Raw genomic sequence first — 21,135 nt, forward strand, 5'->3', positions numbered from 1 at the left:
CGAAGAAAAATAGGTTTGGAGTAAAACCTTTTCAATGCAATTGTACGGAACAGATCTCCAGACATAGGGGTACGACAGGAATAACGATTCAACGTTGTCATTGTAAATATCATTGCAAATGATATAAAGAAAAAATTAGTGCAAATAACATTATTAATTAGAGAAAAACTAGTTTAACCTTTATTTATCCATTAATACTAGTTTAACTCTAATTTCTAGTTTGTTTTTCATATATTTTACTCTTATTTCCTTTGTTAACAAAAGAATAATTACTAAAATGCCAATACTGAATTTTTGGAATATTTATAATTTTGCCATCCACAAATTTAGTTTGTCTACGTTTTGTATAGCCATAGACTTAAATATATTTTTCTTTAGCTATAGATTTATTAAAAATTCTATAGACTTAATAAAATTTCTGCAGACTTTTTACAACAAATCTGTCACGTTTGACAACAAATTTATTAAATATTGACAGATTTAATTTATTTGGCCACATATTTACTTAATTTGAACAGATTTGTGTAGAATTTGATAGATTTATTTTTCTTTAGCCACAGATTTGCTTGTTTTTGATAGATTTAATTTTGATTTGATTATTTTATTATTCTTTAACCACAAATTTACTTAATTTTAACAGACTTAGTTGAGATTTGATAGATTTATTTATTCTTTGAGTACAGATTTATTAGAATTTCACAAATTTGATTAGAATTTGATAGATTTATTTATTATTTGACCACAGATTTGTTACAATTTGACATATTTGTTTAAACTTAAGCCACAACTTTATTTATGATTTGGCTACATTTTTTATTTTATTTTTGCAAACCAGACTAAACCATTTAATTCTGAAATTATTCTATATACCAGTAATTTAACTTGATCTAAACCAAAACGTTTCAAAACCAATCATAATTTGAATCAAAAAAGCATATAAACCAAATTTATTTAATTAAACCAAACCAAATTATTTTAAACCAAACATAGATAACAACAACGATTGATCTAGGTGATGTGTTGTTTTACCGTTCTTCATTAGTAGACAAGAGGACAACAACGATTGATCCAAAGAAGTAATCAAAGCTTCAACCTGTTTGAGTTTAGATGTTTTCTTAATAAGGATCAAATGCACGTGATAGATTTAATACTTTTTACTCAGCTTATATTAGTTACGTTTTTTTTTTACTGATTTCTTGTTACTTTCTTCTACATCTAATTACATGCATGTGACTACACAATAAGAATACAAGTTCACTAAGAAAATAAGCGCTGGGAATTAAACTACTAAGGATAAATGTGGCCAATTTACACAATAAGACTACAAGTTCACTCAGAAAATAAGTGCAGGTAATTAAACTACAAAGATTAAATATGGAAATTTACACAATAAGATTACAAGTTTCACTAAGAAAGGAAATCAATGATTTGAGGTTGTCCAACAGCATCGTAAATCTCAGCAGCTAACTTCTGTCGAATGTCATGAATAGTTTCATCACGTAACCCATAAATAACTCATATGCCCAAATCTGTAAGACGAAAATGAACCCTTCCATTGTATAAAATTATTTCGTGCTGTAATCGGAATACTTAACAGAGTACATCAAACTCTGACATGCTACCTACCTCACTTGTATCTCTGGAAAGCTTCATACTCAAGGACTCTCTTTGCACACTCCAACGGAATATGACGTGAGGGAGCAATTCCATAGACAGCAAAATGAAGAACACGTAGCAAACTCACCATTGTACTCTTCAAGCTATCTCAAGCTTAATCCAACATTCCCCTCCCCCTAAGCTTGAACTCATCTTCACTCATATCTTGAACTCCAATAAGCTCCCTCGTTTCTTCATGCTCGACTTCACTCAATCTATCTTCAACACATTCTCTTATGTCGACTTTCTCACTCACAATGATATCGACTATCTCCAACAATTGGTATCGTAGAAATTGCACAGATCTTCATTGTAGCTTCACAAGACTCTATGTATCTTTGCATATCTCTACTTATCACCTTTACATAGAAATACAGATTTGGTCTGGTCGTATAAAGCAAAAATCTAAGACAACTGTCATTCCTCGAGTATCCTTTTCTATTGCTGTCTTCTTCAGTTTCAGACTTTGATAGCTTCAAGCGTCTTTCAGTTTCTTTCTTTGTCCTTGATATCACTCAAATTACCCTAAAAAGTGAATTACTCTCTCAAATAAGAGGTTCAGATGTAGTACTTAGGGATCAAATCCACAAGGACTCTATGATTACTTAAAAGACTTAATGTATTAAAAATGAAGATAGACTTAAAGGTTTATTTGTTTTAAAGCAGTAAATAATATGGTGAACAAGGTGGTTGTTCAGTAACTGAAGTGAAGGTTGTTTCTTGGTGAGGAAAATAGCTAGATTCAGGTAAGTTCTCAGGTATGAAATTATGCAAATTGAATGTGACTTAAGGGTTTTAGTTCTTTGAACTCAAACAACGGGTACAACCAGTAGGGTTTCCTTTGACTAGATCCCGGATCTCAACTGTCGTCTATTGATCACGGGAAAGAGTCGATCGATATGACTTTCGTCTAATCGATCGATACACCTTTCAAACAATCGATCGCTACAACAATGGTTGTATCGATCGTCGGTAATTCTAGCAAGCTTTATCGGATTGGTTTGATATTGTTCTCTAATGATCTAGACCACCTTTCGCATGTGTCTAGTCAGTTAGATCACTCTAGTTTATTTCAGGGTATTGAGAGTATACAGTAGGTTATCTCATCAATCCTAAGATCTAGATTTAAGGGTGATCAATCCTAAATGTAGTGTTAAGGGCAACTAGAATGAAAGAACTAATTTTTATCACCCTAACAGTTATCACAAACTCATCACATGACTCATCCTTTTGAGAAACCTAAATCTAATAATTAGGTTTACTCAGACATATTCATGAGAGACAAAATCCTGATGGTTTGAATAAATCTTAATATGAAATGTGGAACACAAAGAGTATGAGTAGATATAAAAAGGGAGTTCAAGATCTTCTCTATTTTGTAGTCTCAGATCTATCTCTCCAACTCTAACTCCTCTTCTAAGGTAGCCAAATTGCTTCTCTTCTCCACTAGGTCTCTAGGCAAGTCTGCCTCTAAAATGATACAAAACCCTAATATATAAAACTTAACAGGCGGCCAGAGACTTGGTGTGTAAATAAAATACTTTGTGATACTTTAAAAGTTCACTTTCTTCAAAATGAAGAAAAATATGAAGTAACATTCACTCCAATAGTTTGCTTCATTTCTTTCTTGTAAAAAAATATTCCAAATATATTTCATTTCCACTTTATCATTAATTACTAATAAAAACGTTATACTTTCTCATATTTACTTATTTTACCTAACTATTTTATTTTAACAATAATCCAACACTATTATTATTTCATATAATAAATTTATTACATAACAGAATAAACAGCTACAAAAATCATAATTTGTAAGAAAACACCATATATATACATTTTTCTACAATGATTAACAATAGTGTTTAGAAATAAGAAATGAGTTTATTTATTTTTCATTCATTTAAATAAAGTTAAAGATTTCTTAAAAACAAATATTCATATGCTCTTCGATATAAATATCTGATTAGATAATAAAATAATAGACAAAATTTTAAATTTTATTGGATAATATTAATTTATATAATTTATTTTTGTAAAAGATAATAATAAGTAAAAATTTAGGACTAGATTATAATTTGTAAAGTTCATCTTAAAAAATGAAGACATAAGCAGTAGATCTTCAAATTTGAAATAATACTGTTATTGCTTCATTTTAAAGGGGTTGGAGCAAATCTTACTTCAAAATAAAGCAAAAAGTGAAAACTGAAGTGGACATGGAGACGCTTTAAGTCTTCTTTTTATCTGATGGTTATACATAAACTTCATTCTTGGAGGATTTTAATCTTTGCTTTTATCATTAGGCAAAGTATTCTTAAAAAGATGGATTTTCGAGCTTTGCGTTTTCATCTTTACACTTTCAGAAAAGTCAAAGCTGGTTTTAGCTGCAGGTGTTCTGACAAAGACTGGTCTGAATTGTTCAAGCTTCTGGAGCGTATGAGGAAGGTAGAAGGTCTCTTGGTGACAACGCCATCAGGAAGTGAAGCACACACATGGAATCAGACTGCGGGTTGGGTTTTGTTGCTAGTAGAAACACTGGAACAGATTAATTCCTACATCGTCAGTGGTTGGACAGTAGTTCTCCGGTGAAGACACAACTCTTTCCCTATGTGCAACACGTGGGAAGGACATGTGTTTAGCATTTGTTCATCCGTATCATTAATATTGGGCTTAATTTGGTTGATTTGTAATGGTCTTTAGTTTGATTATCATTTGTAATATTTGGCCCATGGCCTTTAATATAATATTATGTTGACAACAAAAAATTGTTATTAATTTATGGGTTATTTTTTTGTTTGGAAATTTATGGGTTAATTTATTTTGTATTTTTAGTGTTTTTTCTCCGGCCTGAAATGGGCACGGGCACGAGGAGGTTCTTGTGATTTTTTTGACTTGCTCAACTATATGAATTCATAATATTTATTTTCTAAAAATAAAATTTCTATAAAAATGAATGGCCAATCTCGTTGTTGGTTTTTGAACTGCCTATATTTAGAGTATATTGCATATATAAAGGGTCTGATAGAAAGAAAAAAAAAACAAAAAACATCTATTACAAAAAAAAAGGTAAACAAAACTACAAAGTTTCTAGAATCTACAGTGAATTATGAGGTCTGGTACTTTGTTCACGGTTTCCTGTATATGCATATCACTTGTTTTGAATCATGTTCAAGGTAATATACCATTTTTATAACATAAGATATTGATTATTACTTTAACCAAGAAAGTTGTTTCGTGGTTGAAAAAAATAAACGTGGTTTATATTCAATCTTGGCTCTTTGAATTTATTGAATTTTTTATTACACTGATTTAAATCGAAAGCTACAAATGAAAATTGTTTGGAAATATAAATATGAGTATAAACAAGATTAAAATGTTGTTTGGATACATATATAGTATATAATATTTTTTAGTAATTTCATTAACATAAGGCTTTAAAAATCAGAATTAGTTGGATATATAATCCTGGTTATCTTGGCCGTTTATCTCCTAAACCAAATGGTTCAACTCAAAATAACTAAAATACAGTGAAAATATCTTAATAACAGATATGAAAACAATAAAATTACTAATATGTATATAAATAATTTACAGAGGTAGTAGCTAGAATCTCGCAGGCATTTTTAGTAATAGAATATTACTTAATTATTTCATGTTAAATACATAAAAAGAGTTTTTTTATTTGTTTATAGAATCAGTTAGACATAGATTTCGGGTATTTATTTAGGTGCAAGTTTTTTGAAAATTAGACACCGATTAGATATTATAAATTAGGTTTATGTTTCAAGTTGAGTCCTACAAGTCTGAATGAGTTCAGTTCTGATATATGGACACCTAAAAATATTAAAATAATGAATATATCTGAAACAAATTTGGATATTTGAACCGAAATAACTATATTATCCAGTTCAATTTAGATCTTTTAAATACATTTCATTATATAATGACACATTTAAAATATATAACACTAATCATGAAAAAACAAATATCAATGTATAAATATATAAGAACCAATACCAACACAGACTCAGACTCTAGTTTATATTTTAATCTTACTACGGCATATGGAATTACGACTTATGTAATTACGATAACAGTAGTTTTGAATAAATATAATTAATAATTCTACCTAGAAGTTATTTTCTTTAACTCTTTTTTAATATTCTATTTCTTTTTTTTATTCTTTTTCATTTGATATTCAATTTCGTTCCATATTTTATATTCAAGCAAAAATTTCTGTGTATATTTTAAAAGTGTAGTTGAATAACATATTTTTCTGCTACCAAGTGGTTGTTCGTATTTATTTTGACTTGGTCAACTATAGGAATATGGAATCTCCATAATTAATCAACATATTTTGACACAAACTGAAATCGCATATATTCAGACCGTATGATTTTTTACTTGGTTACCGATATCTTTTTTGGTTTTATTGAATCCCTTATATTCAGATTGTATAACAAAGATTTACTACATAGGAGATGATAGGAAAAAAACACAGCCCTTACAAAAACTAAGCAAACATTAAGTTTCTTCTAACTGAAATGAAATTAAGAATATCTTAATGGTTTCATCTTTTACGAACCAAAGAAACTGAAAGCGAACCAAAAAGAGCAATATCTCGTATAACTGAAAACACCAAAAATACAAAACTATCCAAAAATATACACAAAAATATTCGAATACATCCGAAATAACCGTTAATACCCAAAAGCATCCAAAAACAAATACCCAAATGGTTACCTAATTCGACCAGAACGAAACCCAAATCAAACTGAAACATTTTAAAAACAAATGGTTCCAATTCTTGAAAACTGGAAAAACGAACCGAACATAATAGAATTGACGAACCGAATGCCCATTATCTAACTTTCTCCAAGTGAAAACTTCTACAATTTATATTTAATTATGAGGTGTTGTATTGTGCATGGTTTTTTCAACAGTTTATCATGAGACACTTTTTTGTGCTACTAATTGTTTATCTAAAATGCCGTTTTTACGGATGTTATCAATTTTTAGATGTGGAAGCTAAGCCCAAACGAGTGTGCTTGGGCAACGAGTTTCACAGAGGAACTTGCAGCACTCCTAATAAATGCATTCAATTGTCAAACGTATCAATGCCGAAGAAAAATAGGTTTGGAGTAAAACCTTTTCAGTGCAATTGTACGGAACAGATCTCCAAATTTAGGTATACGACAGGAATAACGATTCAACGTTGTCATTGTAAATATCATTGCAAATGATATAAAGAAAAATATTAGTGCAAATAACTGTATTAAAGGGTCATGGGTGACCCTATTGAAACAGGAGAAACGCGATCGTTAAGGGTCATGGGTGACCATACATATTCACACAAGGTCAGGAGAAACACGATCGTTAAGTTCCGCTGCGCCGTGTGCTTTATTTCCCCAACATGATCCCATCAAAGAAACAATGTTGAGCTTGAGTAAGGTAGGAGTCAGTACTCAAACTGAGTTACAAGATTTCATGACTAGCCGATGCTAATGATTTTAGCTTATGTTGCAGAGCTTCTTAACAAGGTATTGGTGTACTAATTAAATGGTACTACAAATTGAAAAACCATGTACTAAACCCAAAATTCCAATTTTCTCAACCGGTTTGCAGCATTTGCAGCCGTTGAAACGCTGATCGGAGACCAAGCGTTGCGATTTTACCCAACACGCAACAAATAAAGGTCGACCACTAATTGACCTTTTAATACAGGACTAGATTCTGACCCGCCCTACAAAGGGCGGGTATATTTTTGTTTCAATTTTTTAAAGAAATTTAATTTTATATTTAAATTTTTCTATAATTATTTTTGTAATTAATATTATTTAATTTAATATAATTTTTGGTAACTATATTAAATTTATCAAATTGCATAACTATATACTTATGCAATATGCATTTTAGAAACTATTTTAAACTATATTCTTAAAGTTTACAACATATTATATTTTTTGGTAGTCAACTAACATAATTAGTCAAGAATATATTCGTACCCAAAAAAAATCTGATTAGGAATTGACCCAAATATCAAAGTCTTATATTCAGTGTTTTGAAACACAATCCAAATCCGCGGTTGAAGCAATAAGCCGATGAACCAAAATGAATATGGTTTGGGTTTGGTAAAAAATATATTTAAAAATCCAATAGAACCGCCAAAAAATGACTAAAACTTGGTTACGGGTTAAAACACTGGTTAAACCAATTGATAACTTTTACTTTTCTTTTTAGGTTTTAATTTTGTTTTTAAAATCTGTTTTGTATAATTTTTATCAAAAAAGTTAGATTTTCAGTTTTTTATCGACAATTTATTAATAATGTTTTACTTTTGATTTGAAGTTTAATTTTATCATTCACACTACACATATACATATTTATGAATTTTTAAGTTTTGATATTATTTGTTAGAAAAATATAGGAACTATAGTTAAGTGTTTTCTAAATGTTTTTAAACATAAAATAAATATATATCCAAACTATTATTTTATGTTTTATAAAAAATAGAAAATACTTAACTCTAGTTTCTATATATTTGTTTTCATAGCTAATATATTTTATATAATAAATTAATATATTTATACATTTTTGGCATATGCATTTTAGAAACTATTTTTAAACTCTATTCCTAAAATTTACAACATATTATATTTGTTTAGTAGCCAACTAACATAATTAGTCAAGAATATATTCATACCCAAAAAATCAGATTAGGAATTTACCCAAATATCAAAGTCTCATACTCGGTGTTCTGAAACACAACCCAAACCCGCGGTTGAAGCGATAAACCCGATGAACAAAGATAAATATGGTTTAGGTTTAGTAAAAAAAATATATTTAAAAACCCAATGGAACCCGCCAAAAAATCACTAAAACTTGGCTACAGGTTGAACCACATGTTAAACCAATTGATAACTTTTACTTTTCTTTTTAGATTTTAATTTTGTTTTTAAAATATGTTTTGTATAATTTTTAATAAAGAAGTTAGATTTTTCAGTTTTTTATCGATAATTTATTAATAATGTTTTACTTTGGATTTGAATTTTAACTTTTCATTCACATTACACATATAAATATTTATGAATTTTTAATTCTTGATATTATTTGTTAGATGTCATAAATCTTAACTTACTACAAAATAATTTTTAATAATCTACTCTATTTTTGATTTTTGTCGTCAAATAAAAATAAAAATATAGAAACTAAAGTTAAGTATTTTCTAAATAGTTTTTAAAACATTAAATAAATATATATATATATATCCAAACTATTATTTATGTTTTATAAAAAATAGAAATACTTAATTCTAGTTTCTATATATTTGTTTTCATAGCTAATATATTTTATATAATAAATTAGTCTATTTATTATTATGTGGTTCACCTGCGATCGATCCAATGATTCAGTGATCCAAAAAAATCATCTGGTTCATTATCTGGATCAGGTTTAAAAACATTACTCATATTCTATTAGACATGGTTTATATACTCGAATGATTTTAAAGTGTTTTTCACTGATAAAAATTAAGTTTAATTTCCAAATTACTAAATATACTAAAAATACTATCTATTAACCAAATGACCCGAATATTTATATCCATAAATTTTAAAAATAGTTATTCAAAGTTGGTATAACTATTTCTTTATTTTATTTTTTTGACAACAATAAATTATTCTACTATTTCTTTATTTATAAACATAATTATTGATACTACTAATATTAACGCTATTAATTGTTATTGATAATATATATATACAGAATGGTATTTGGTATGGGAAAACCAAAACATCTAATAGATGAACTGCTTACCGTTAATGACTTTAGTTGAATATTCTTTCTTTCCTTATATATATATAGTTAATGTAAAGTGATTTGTTTATATTCAAAAGTATTGCATCCCGAAATTGTAGGAAGTAAAGGAGAGTGGAGGTTACAAAATATTAACTCTCGTTCTAGATATATACGGTCAGTTAATCATTTTAAATTAAGGATTCTAAATAATTGGACATAACTTTGCATCAATTGGTCATGTTGCAGAATTAATAGAAAAGATTAATCACCTATTTATAACACAAACTTAATTGTTTTAGGCCCATATAATTAGATGGGCCTTGACAATATCGTAGCCATTATAATTTCAGCTGAAGGTATTAACATATCATATTTATACTAGTTGAATCTGTTGTGAAATGTTGACATTATCCAATGTGGGAGGTTTACTATTTGTCACTTATTAAAAATAAATTCAAAATTAACATTTTCGAGGGTTGAACCTGGGTTATGAGGGTCCCTCATATATTTACAAATATGTGGCGAGACTTTATGTAAACATCTATATAGAGATGCATATAAGAAACTATTGAGGCTAAGTGCGAGTGGTGATGGATTAGATTACAAGTAAGTGTATCCTCAAGTACATGGAAGAGATACAAATAAGGTAAAAATAATTGGAAAGGACTTGGGTTCACCCCATGTGGTAAACCTTTAAATTCACCACTTGATTTATGACCAATCAAAGTGACATGTAGATAATTAAATAAAAAATATTAAATATATTTAAAAATAGCTAAAATGAATAATGTCAATTCTAAATCGTAAATCTTAACTTCTAAACCCTAAACATTAATTGCTAAATCCAAACCCTATATAACTCAAATCCTAAACCCTAAACTCAAATCCTAAACCCTAAACCCAAATCTTAGATTTTAAAGCCAAACCGTAAACCTTAAATCTAAACCCTAGATCCAAATGCTAGACCCTAAATCCAAACCGTATACCCTAAAACCAAATTCTAAACCCTAAACCCAAACCGTAAACCCCGAAAAATTACTACGTAATTTTGTCTAGTTTAGTGATAGCACCCCGAAGTAGGTATGGTTTGGGTTTATGGATTAAGATTTGGGTTTAGAGTATACGGTTTGGATTTAGGGAATGATTTGGGTCTAGGGTATAGAGTTTAGATTTAGGGTTCACGGTTTGGGTTTAGGGTTTAGAATTTGAGTTTAAAGTATACGGTTTGGGGTTAGGATCTAGCATTTGGATATAGGATTTGGGTTTAGGGTCTAGGATTTGGGTTTAGGGTTTAGGATTTGGGTTTAGGGTATAGGATTTTGATTTAGAAATTAATGTTTAGGGTTTAGAAATTAAGATTTCAGATTTAGAATTGACATTATTCTTTTTTTAACTATTTTTCAATATATTTAATATTTTTTATTTAATTATCCACATGTCAGTTTGATTGGTTATAAATCAAGTGGTGAATTTAAAGGTTCACCGTAGGGATGAACCCAAGTCCTGTCCAAAATAATTTGATATCTCATCACATTCTGAGAATGCTAACATTGAATTTACATCAAAATTCCATGACAGACTTTCGTTTCTCTCAAACATGTCTATTGTATCTTCAAGCTTAGGCAAAGGTCATGAACGATCTCCATGTGAATATAGTTTACCTATTCTTTCGCCCACCCAAAAGCAAAGTTGTATATCTCATGGAATTTTTCTGAAAAAAATAAATGCACAAGAAAAATATTTACGCAAAGCTTTCCATAAACCACATCATAAAGTGGAAATGGCTATTTTTGTTTGCTTTTTACGTTCACGTTTAAGCTCAGTACGGATATAAGCCATCTTTTTAGGACTTACATGTTCGGTTTTCTTCGACTGAAAGGAGGATTTGATAAAGTTAAATTATATTTAGGGTTCTTCTTGTATGACAGAGAAAACGGCAAGTTAGGGTGGAGATGACGAAACAGAAGGAGGCTGTAACGGAGGAGAAGTCGCCCAGGAGGCAAGTGAAGAGAATCCAAATAACTGGCACACTTGTGAATATGAAAGGGAATGGTCGATTTTTTGTACTTTCATTAGTCTTATGATTTAGTCTAGTAATTGCAAAAATTTATGAGCTATTCTAGTATGTTCATGTATAATTGGGTCGACGATCTATCTTTCCACGATAACTATCATATAACATCAGAACCCCATCAAATTGTAGATATATTTCTCCTCAAATTGATAGTTTGAAACTTAATTACCCATAGACCAATAATTTTAATTGGTTTATTTTTATCCAAATGATTGTAAATCAATTAAACCAAAAAAATAAATTTTAAATATATATATATATATATATATATATATTTTCACTTTAAGAAAATACAATTTTATATTTAATAATAACAAATTATTTTCAATTTTCTAAATATATAAGAAATTAACTATATATAGAGAAATAAATAATAAAAATCTTATACTACAAATTAATCTATAGAACTTATTAAAAAAATTAAAGTCCTTTATTTAGATAATATGGTTTACTTAATCTTTGGGTTCATGGATGTGGAAGAAAATACTGAAATATAGAGCTATGGCGATGCGGTTCATGAAGGTGGAAGTTAACAATGGATCAGCGACTTATTTCTGGTTTGATCAATGGTCTCCTCTTGGTAGACTGATTGACGCAACTGGTGGGAGAGGAACGATAAATATGGGCATCAAGCTTAACGACACAGTGGAGAAGGTTCTGAAACACACCGCATTCGAAGACATCGACAAGAAATCTTCAATTCCATTGAAAGAGAAATCACTACTCTGCTTCAGCGAGGAGTGAGTCAAACAGAGGATGTCAGATTGTGGAAAGCAGGGGAGAGTAACTACAGAGCAGAGTTTAGTTCCAAAGCAACATGGAAGCTTCTCCGTGTTGAGCAAGCAAAGGTCGACTGGCATAAAGGAATCTGGTTCCCCTACAGCACTCCTTGTTATTCATTTATGGCTTGGGTTGCAGCTCAGAACAGACTCCCCACGGGAGAGAGGTTAAAATGCCAAACAATTAGAATAAGTAAATACACAATATAAGAAAAATAAATAATAATTAAATAAAAAATATAAGAAATGGAAAAACTACATTAACATCTATCTGAAAATGTATAGTTGTACACTTTTATTATTTCCAAATACTTTTATAAGTAAATAAACATTATAAGAAAAACAAGCATACTATATAAGAAATATAAATACTACATTAAACATATATCATAATTTATTATTTGATATAAAAGCAAGAAATTAGAATAAGTAAATATACAATATAAGGAAAAAATAAATAATAAGTAAATATACAAAATAATAAATTTACATTAAACTTCTATCTATATGAGAAATAGAAATATTACATAAAATATAGTAAAAGCCTTTTCTATACAAAAAAAATGTTTGGATAAGTTCACATTTGTGTTACAAAAAAAAGAGTTACAAAAAAAAGGATAAGTTCACACGCAAATAGTGAAGAATCAACTTACATGAAATATTTTTCATATGACTTCATCACTCATAGTTTCTTCATCTCTAGGCATAAGTTTCTTGCACATTCTCCAGAAAAATGTAAATATGCAAAAAAAAAATACTCATCATTTAATTTTGCAGTTATAGCGTTTGCAAAGGAAATATAGAGTAGAAACTGCATTTTCAAAATAAAAATATATTGTTTCCAAACCAGTAAGATGGAGAGAATGGCGAGTGCAAATTATGAATTTTTTACCATGCACATGACTGTTTTCAATCTTCTCCTTTTAGCTCATCGCACAAATGAGCAAGAAGCATTTTTTCCTAAGAACAAAAAGAAAAAAAAACATAACGAGTTACAACTTTCTGGAATGATGGTAAGTATTATTGAACAATTACTAAGAAACCAAGTCCAGATATATCATAAGCAAAACACACCAGCCATAAACACACACAATAAATGGTAAGACAAAACCAAATATTTCATCATAAACAATTGCAACACAAGGAGTGAGGGACACAACCATCTATCATAAACAAACACACCATCCATAAACACAGCCGCAATTAATATTACAAGTTAAAAAGTATACCGTATTGATCTTTAAGATGTACATAGAGCAAGATCTTGAAAGCAACAAATAGTGGTGTTGCCAAACATAATGAAAAGGACACCACTGCCACAAACCAAAACTTTAAAAGTTACAAAATAACATGATGCTAACAAAGAACAAAGGTGATAATCACAAAAGATTTCATAGATGGAGCACACAGTGAAATCTACCACGAAAAATCACGGCACTAAACTACTACAAGGGTATAAATATCAAAATGCAAAAAACAAAGCCAAATGATGATGAAAACTTCTACTTTAGACATCGCTAAACACACAAGGATCAAATTTTTATAGTTGTACATCAACTGATTCATATAATTATCCTATCTTTAGCTATACAAAAAAGAAGTCAATGCAGCAATTACGAAAAAGAAAGAAAGAAACTGATCACCATGACTGAAAAAGTACATGAACAACCTTGAGAGTGAGAAGAAGAGTGAAAGAGAAGAGCAAACTATGCGATGAAACCGATTCTCTACACCAATATTTCCTTACCCTTAAGTCTCTAATTCAATCAGAAATATCCTTTTTGACACATCTCCCAATTCAAAATTTGATTGTATGAAATTGGTGATTTTTTCGCGGAAAAATTCAAGAAGCAAACACATAAGAGTAAACTAAATTAGATTGTGTATAAAAGTGAAAGTGAAAAACAAATTCGGAAAACTAAATTAGATTTATATTAAAGATAAACTATCACAAATATCACAAATTAGATAGACTAAATTATCACAATATCACAAATTAGGATAAACTATCACAATATCACAAATTAGGATAAACTATCACAAATTAGGATAAACTAAATTAGATTTATATTAAAAACAAAGGTTAAACCATCACAAATTAGATTATTATTTTACTTTTTTCATGTGATCGTGTATAAAAGTGAAAAACAAATTCGGAAAAGTAAATTAGATTTATATCAAGGATACAATTATTAGTTTTTTTTGTCGACAGGATACAACTATTAGTTATATGTTTCTTAGTTAAAAATAATCGAAGTGACATAATGTTAGAAACTAAATTAGAACAAACTTTAAAAACATGATTCTATTTTTGATTTGTAATTTGATTTGTAAAATAATAGACAAATTTGACGTGATAAAAATATAAAATTAATTTAGGGGCACGATTCGTTTCCATCAACGTGAAGGTGAGATTAGGATCTGGTTTATGTTTTTGGTTATTGACACTTGATTTGGTTAGGTTAATGTGGATATGAGATTGAGATCCGGTTTATGTTTTTGGTTTTTAATTGACATTTGATTTGGTTAATTTGAAAGCCAATTTTCAAAAACAAAAACAAAATGATAGAAAAAAAATATTTTTAGTCAAAACATATATAATATCAAATGTTCTGATTATATAATATAAATTTCCGTTTGAAAATATTTATTAAATCCCATAAAAATTAGAAATAAAAGTTCAAATATATACAACTTTCAAAGGTTAAACTATCACAAAAAAATAAAAACATAAAAAATTCAACTATCACAAAAATGTTTACATAATATAAAATAAAATAATTTCAAACTCAAAAAATATTCAAATTATTTATTATGCATACTATAAATATAAAATATTCATAAATTCACAAAATATATAGTTCAGAATATAACTTCCAACGAAATAATTATATACAAAATATTTGAAAAATCAAAATTGTCCCGGGCGTAGTCCGGGTTAACCCCTAGTATATATAATGCCACAGTTTCCTCTCTTCTCAATGTATCCACATCACATCAGCGATTTTTAAATGATTGTGGGCCCCATGGTCATCTCCATTTGGTTTGGTCGATAATGTTGACGTTTGATCTGATTTGGTTCTCGACTTTTGGTTCAATAATTAACATTACCGTTAAACTCTGTGTTTTGTGGTTGAGTCATTAGGGCTTCATTGTTATTGTTCTTCCACATCGCCGTTTCCACCTTCTCTAAATCTCCGTTACTCAGAATCGTTGATTCTGCTCTTTACACCTTCATTCAAACTGACATCTCCTCGGTCCAGCCGACTCAGAACTAAGCTTTGAGCTTCTCCTTACTGGACGAACATGCATCATATCTTTTTAACTTCTTCTTCCATGATTCAACTCAATCTCTGTAAAATTCTTGGCACTAAAAAAAATTTCCAACGCAGCAATGGCGACACACAACTCGAAATCTACTGCGTCAATACCACAACTTGAAAGCCGGTTGGTTATCAGACTCTACCTTAATACTCATTGAGGAAAAGGTATTGGTTCATATTTTTGTTCCCTTCTTTGTGGTTTGTAAATTATCTTTTGTTGTTTGAACAGTATCTAGAACATGTGATCAAGTCAATCTTTCCAATCGTCCATATGATTATTAACAAAAAAAAATATTAGAGCTGGAATATAAACTTAGTCGTCTTCGAAAGCCTCTGAAACTGAGGTAAGATTTTGTATTCTTTTATCTATAATTTCTATTCTTAGATATCAAGATTTAATTACTGTCAAAAGTGATTTGATTACTGTTATGGTACAGGGGAAATTATGGCTTTTCGATCAAATATTTCAAAGAAGCATGTCCATGGAGTGTATGTATGTTTTCACCACTTTTGCTGTCAATATTTATAAATTCAAACCATGAGTTGTTATAGTAATTGAGTTCCTATAACTCTTAACCAAAGTGAATTAGCAACCAAACAAAACATGCAATAACCGTCTCTTCTATCTTTCTTTGTGTGTTTCTGTTACTACCAGGTTCATGCGACCTTGATGGATCTGTCACCAGTCTGTCAATGAGACGGTGGTACATTTTCTTCTTCTATTTGTACTATATAAGACTTATTTATTTTGGCTCAGTGTTATAGATGGCTTGAACATGTGTAGGGATTGAGCCCATACCAAGCTCTGAGTGAGGAGATATCAAACACAGCCATAGAGTCCGTGAAAAAAAAAGTGGGAGGTAAGTAAGAATGCTACACTGCAGCTGGTGTACATGGAGTTCAGTTACCTCACTGTTCTTTTCTTCAGGAAACTCTCCACAGCTCTGAGAATCCCAAGTGTTGTGCTCGGTTGTGGTCGGTGTGGTTCGGACCCGGAAGAGAGATTTAGGTTGATTAAGAATGAATAGATGTTTTCTTATTGGAAGCTATATGTTGGTGCTCAGAAAGTAAAAATGAGATTCGGGGGACAACTCCACTTTGGATGCAAAATTTTCATGTTGATTTTTGTCATGTTCGTCTTTTCACGGGTAATTTTCCAGTAAAATATTCCATTCAATTCTTGCTTCCTTTGTTTGACAACTAAGCTTTCACAGACCATAGGCAGGAAGAGGAGGAGCGTTTTGTGAGGGAGCTATTGAGGTAGAGAGGAAACTCAAAGAAGAGGTACTGGAGAGAGCAGAGTGTGAAGGTGGATAGAGAGAAGCTGCTAGAGTGTATGAGTTAGACAAGAGAAGACACTTGCTGTCTGAATCTCACCAATCAAACATCTGCTTTTATTTTTTGAATAAGAAGAAGAAGAAGCGGGCTCTTTACGTTTTTAGGGTTGGGTATTAGCAGTGCCGTCCCGGAATATTTAGTGGCCTAAAGCTTATTTATAAATGGTGGCCTATGTTATTTATCAACATATATTTTATATCTAATATTTTTAAGGCATACATACTAGTGTTTTTGTTTAGTTCTGTGTCAAAATTTTAAGTGAATGTTACTAGTAATTGATTTTTTCTCTATAATATTTAGTGTTTTTAACAAATAAAAGATCACATTTTAGTGTTACTTGAAACATTAAATAACAGAAATAGAAACAAAAGAAATTGTCCAAAAACAAAAGATAAATACAATGTCAAAGTGAAAGAAAAGAAACGTACAAAAGTCTAAGAAAAATCACAATACATGAAAGAAAATCATTTAACTAAGAAATCAAAAACTATTTCATCTAGCCACTCAATGATATTAATACTTTGAAAATATGGCCTCGAGAGTTTTAATTTTTTTTGTGGCCTGAAGCTCTTGCTTCATCAGCCTTATGGAAGGCATGGCCCTGGGTATTAGCCAATATTTGAGAACATTCTGATTTAAGGTACCAAATGTAATGTTTGGTGATCTTGATGTCTTCTATAATAGGTTTCAACACCGAGCTGCTCTCAAGTAAGTGTTGCGTGATATAATAGTTTGGGTGTCTACTTCTCTAAGACTCTTTCAGTTCTCTAAACTAAGTTTGTATATTCTCAAACGTTATTCTCTATTTTATTTACCAATTTTTTTGCTATAAGATAGTATATATCTCCAGTGCTTTGTAAATGTTTTCATTTGTAAGGAAAAAACTAAAAAAGTTTCTTAGGGTTTGTATATTTCTGAGAATTCAATTTGGTCTTTGTGTTCATTTTATTGAAAAAAAATTGGTTTTCTGTGATTTTTCATTACCAAAATGGTATAATTATATTAGTGCACTAAGTAAAATACAAATAGAGAGAAAGAATTTTATAACTTCAAATTTACTTATAGTTTTGGATTTACTCTACTTGAATGAATTCTCAATTATATGTGTATAACAAGATAAAGTTCCATTGAGATCTTAAGAAACAAGTGTACATTATAGAGATTGAGATTAAACAACATCAATGACTCTACGCTTGCGCGGGGCTGAGCCCCTAGTATGTTTAAGTTTCTAGGTTTTTTGGTTATTCTATCAAATTTTCTATTTAAATTAAAATGTAAAATAAATAAATAAAACATGGGTCTATTTGAGATTTTTTTGAACCCATGTGGTCCAAGCATTTGATCCTCTAAGAGTCCACACAGATGGAGACAGCCTAACCCTAAAGAACGAAACGCAATGGATTGATATCAGCGAGGCTTTGTGTCGTCAGGCTGGTTTGGGCTTAATTGCGTTGCCAGAATCAAAAGCCCAGTACAGGAAAACACAAATCAAAAACGAAACGCTGCAAATCAATTAGAAGGACACGTGTTGCAAGATCATGCCTCGAATTTTCATGTTATCATGGACCCACGGTCTAAGGAGAGATGTAGTTTCTTCTTTATATATAAAGACTAGGTAATGACATGAGCCTTGTGCAGGGTAAATTTACTATACTAAATTACTAATATTATGTATTGTAATATTACTTATGTGTTTTATTAAGGTTGTGGCTTAGTTATACCATCAATGATAAAATTTATTTAGTATGTAGTATAAATTCATAAGCAAAAGACATTTTAATGTGAAATAAATAAAAGCGAGTGGTACAATGTTGTGTTAATATGTTTCTCAATGTAGACAGCCCCTTGTAATTGTACTTCGTAATATCCATGACAATAGAGTACTGTATATAACTTGTTCATATGATATTTACGTGATTGCTGTTTATGTTTCCATTTATAAAAATACTAATTAATGCTACACATATTATTCTTATCAATTAGTTTACGCGTAGATTTAGATTCAATGTAAGTTATGAAAAAATATTTGAACTGTAAAATATCTATCTATACTATTATTTATGAAGTAATTTTACTTACTTGTCATGTTCTCCATGATTTTAGCTAATTTTGCTTATTTGTCATATTTTTATTAAGTTTAAACTAAATTATCATTGATGTATTATTTATTTTGAGCTGAGTCAATAAATCATTAATTTAAAATAATAGCCTTGATGAATATTCTATATAAATAAAAACGAATTTTATTTTATTAATATTAAATTTATATGTTATATTAATTTTTCTTATTTGTCATATTTTTATTAGGTTTTAGACTTTTAGATAGGTTATTAATTTATTATTAGTTTCTAACTATTCAATAATTTATTTTAATGATATAAAGTTTATATGTTATATGCTATATTAAATAATTGATTACAAAATAATATTTTAGAATTATCAAAAAAGATAATTCTTCTATATATATTCTTTTTATGTCTTTCTGAAAACAATATTTTATTATAAAATTTAAAAAAAATCAAGATACAAAACAATTTATTATTAAATATTAGTCAACCAAAAAATATAAATATATTTTCTAAACTATCTCTAAGATATGAGTGTTTTAAAAAAACTTAACACAATAATAAGTATATATTTTGATAAAAAGTATTTGACATATATAAATATTTCATGTTTGATTTAACTATTTAAAAACATAAATAATAATTTATTATGTTGGTTTTAGATTAATAAGACATAAACTAATAAGTATTTATAAGAAATTTATGTCCGCATATGCGGGCAAAACACATAGTTTATTCCCTATTTCACTGCAACTAATACACATCTAAATTTCAGTTAAAAATATACAACGAATATTTGGCAGCAAATAATGCGAAGTTATTTTATACTTGGACACTACTCAAAGTAAAAAATTCAAATCATTGGTTGTTAAAATAATCACAAAAAAAACACAATGATTTATTTTGGTTAAGTAAAAAAAAAGACAACTGTTTTGAATTTGTAAAAAAGATTAATCAAAAGATTACATGAAACATAAAATTCATGAAACATATCCTTGCTCATGTATTATGCAACATATGTGATGATAGTTTCTCAAAAAAAAAACATAGGTGTAGATAAAACACGAATCAATATTGTTGGTGTTTTTCTCTTGATTATAGCTTTACGATGTTGTTTGATTTGTTGACGATTTGAATCGTATTTGTATGCAGGTTCGATTTGTGAAACGAAAGACGCAAACAACACAAGATTTGTTTACCCAGACTTCGTTGCCTACTGTCTGGGGAGAGATCAAAACTCTCAAGCAATCACTAGCTCAGAATCAATACAGAGACTCGGTTTCTTTCAACACAAGTAAACGGATCTCACCGAGTATCGAGTGCAAAGACAACCTCTGAAATACACTACAGGTAATCAGATTCTCCTATGGATTGATCGCGAACAGCTCTCCGCCTTCTCCGTCACGATCGCAACCGAGATAAGTCTCTCTCTCTCCTGATTCTCTCTTGCTCTGTTTGTTAGCCACCGTAACAACCTTATTGCTCCGACTTGATCTGAAGGTGATGAAGATATTTTATATCTTCAGTTAGTGAAACTATGTCGTTTTCACTAACAGGCTTCTTTGTCTTTAATTTCGCAGGTAACCCGAGCCCAACTCCAGACTCGCCATATTATCCTTCAGCTGATGGGCTTCAACTCAAGTCCAAGCTTCAGATTCAGACAGCAGACAGGACAAACACTCCAAACTCCACCTTTGTCATTTCTTCTGTCTGAAAGTCAAAATCCCCCTTTTACGATACGAAACCCTAGCCCTCTTTCGAATCATCTCCGCCGTAAGCTCCACCTGAACCAATCAGATTTCTGACGACTCTCCGATGATCCAACTCCTCTTCTTCATTCAATCCTTCTCCCTCAACTTGTACCAGTCGAGAAACCTCAATTCCACCATTGAGATTCGGTAAGTGTGGATCTATTCTTTGATCCACAACCTTCCTTCTTTTCCTGGAATTATATTTGACCATACATTCAAAAGTCGGTTCCTTTTCTTTTACTAACCCCTGTTCCTTCTTTTCTTACGAGGTAACTTAACCGACAAAGCGACCTCGTGCTCCACCTCATCCTATCAGCGAGGATCTTGGCCATCTCTAGGCCTCTTTGAAAC

The 21,135-nt window shown here is 29.9% G+C and overlaps 1 long non-coding RNA gene across 2 annotated transcripts; it reads left to right on the plus strand.

The window, feature by feature from the left end:
* The first annotated feature begins 15,415 nt into the window (after positions 1-15,415).
* On the plus strand, positions 15,416-17,057 carry LOC108821541 (uncharacterized). Of its 2 annotated transcripts, none has more exons than XR_001944592.2 (7): positions 15,416-15,794; positions 15,859-15,973; positions 16,067-16,122; positions 16,285-16,333; positions 16,414-16,489; positions 16,558-16,777; positions 16,844-17,057. It is a non-coding gene; the product is annotated as an uncharacterized LOC108821541 (long non-coding RNA). The 2 variants fall into 2 exon arrangements; XR_001944591.2 differs by having other exon boundaries at positions 16,851-17,057.
* Positions 17,058-21,135: the final 4,078 nt, after the last annotated feature.

Source organism: Raphanus sativus, chromosome 8 (genome assembly GCF_000801105.2).
Source record: "Raphanus sativus cultivar WK10039 chromosome 8, ASM80110v3, whole genome shotgun sequence".
NCBI lineage: Eukaryota > Viridiplantae > Streptophyta > Magnoliopsida > Brassicales > Brassicaceae > Raphanus > Raphanus sativus.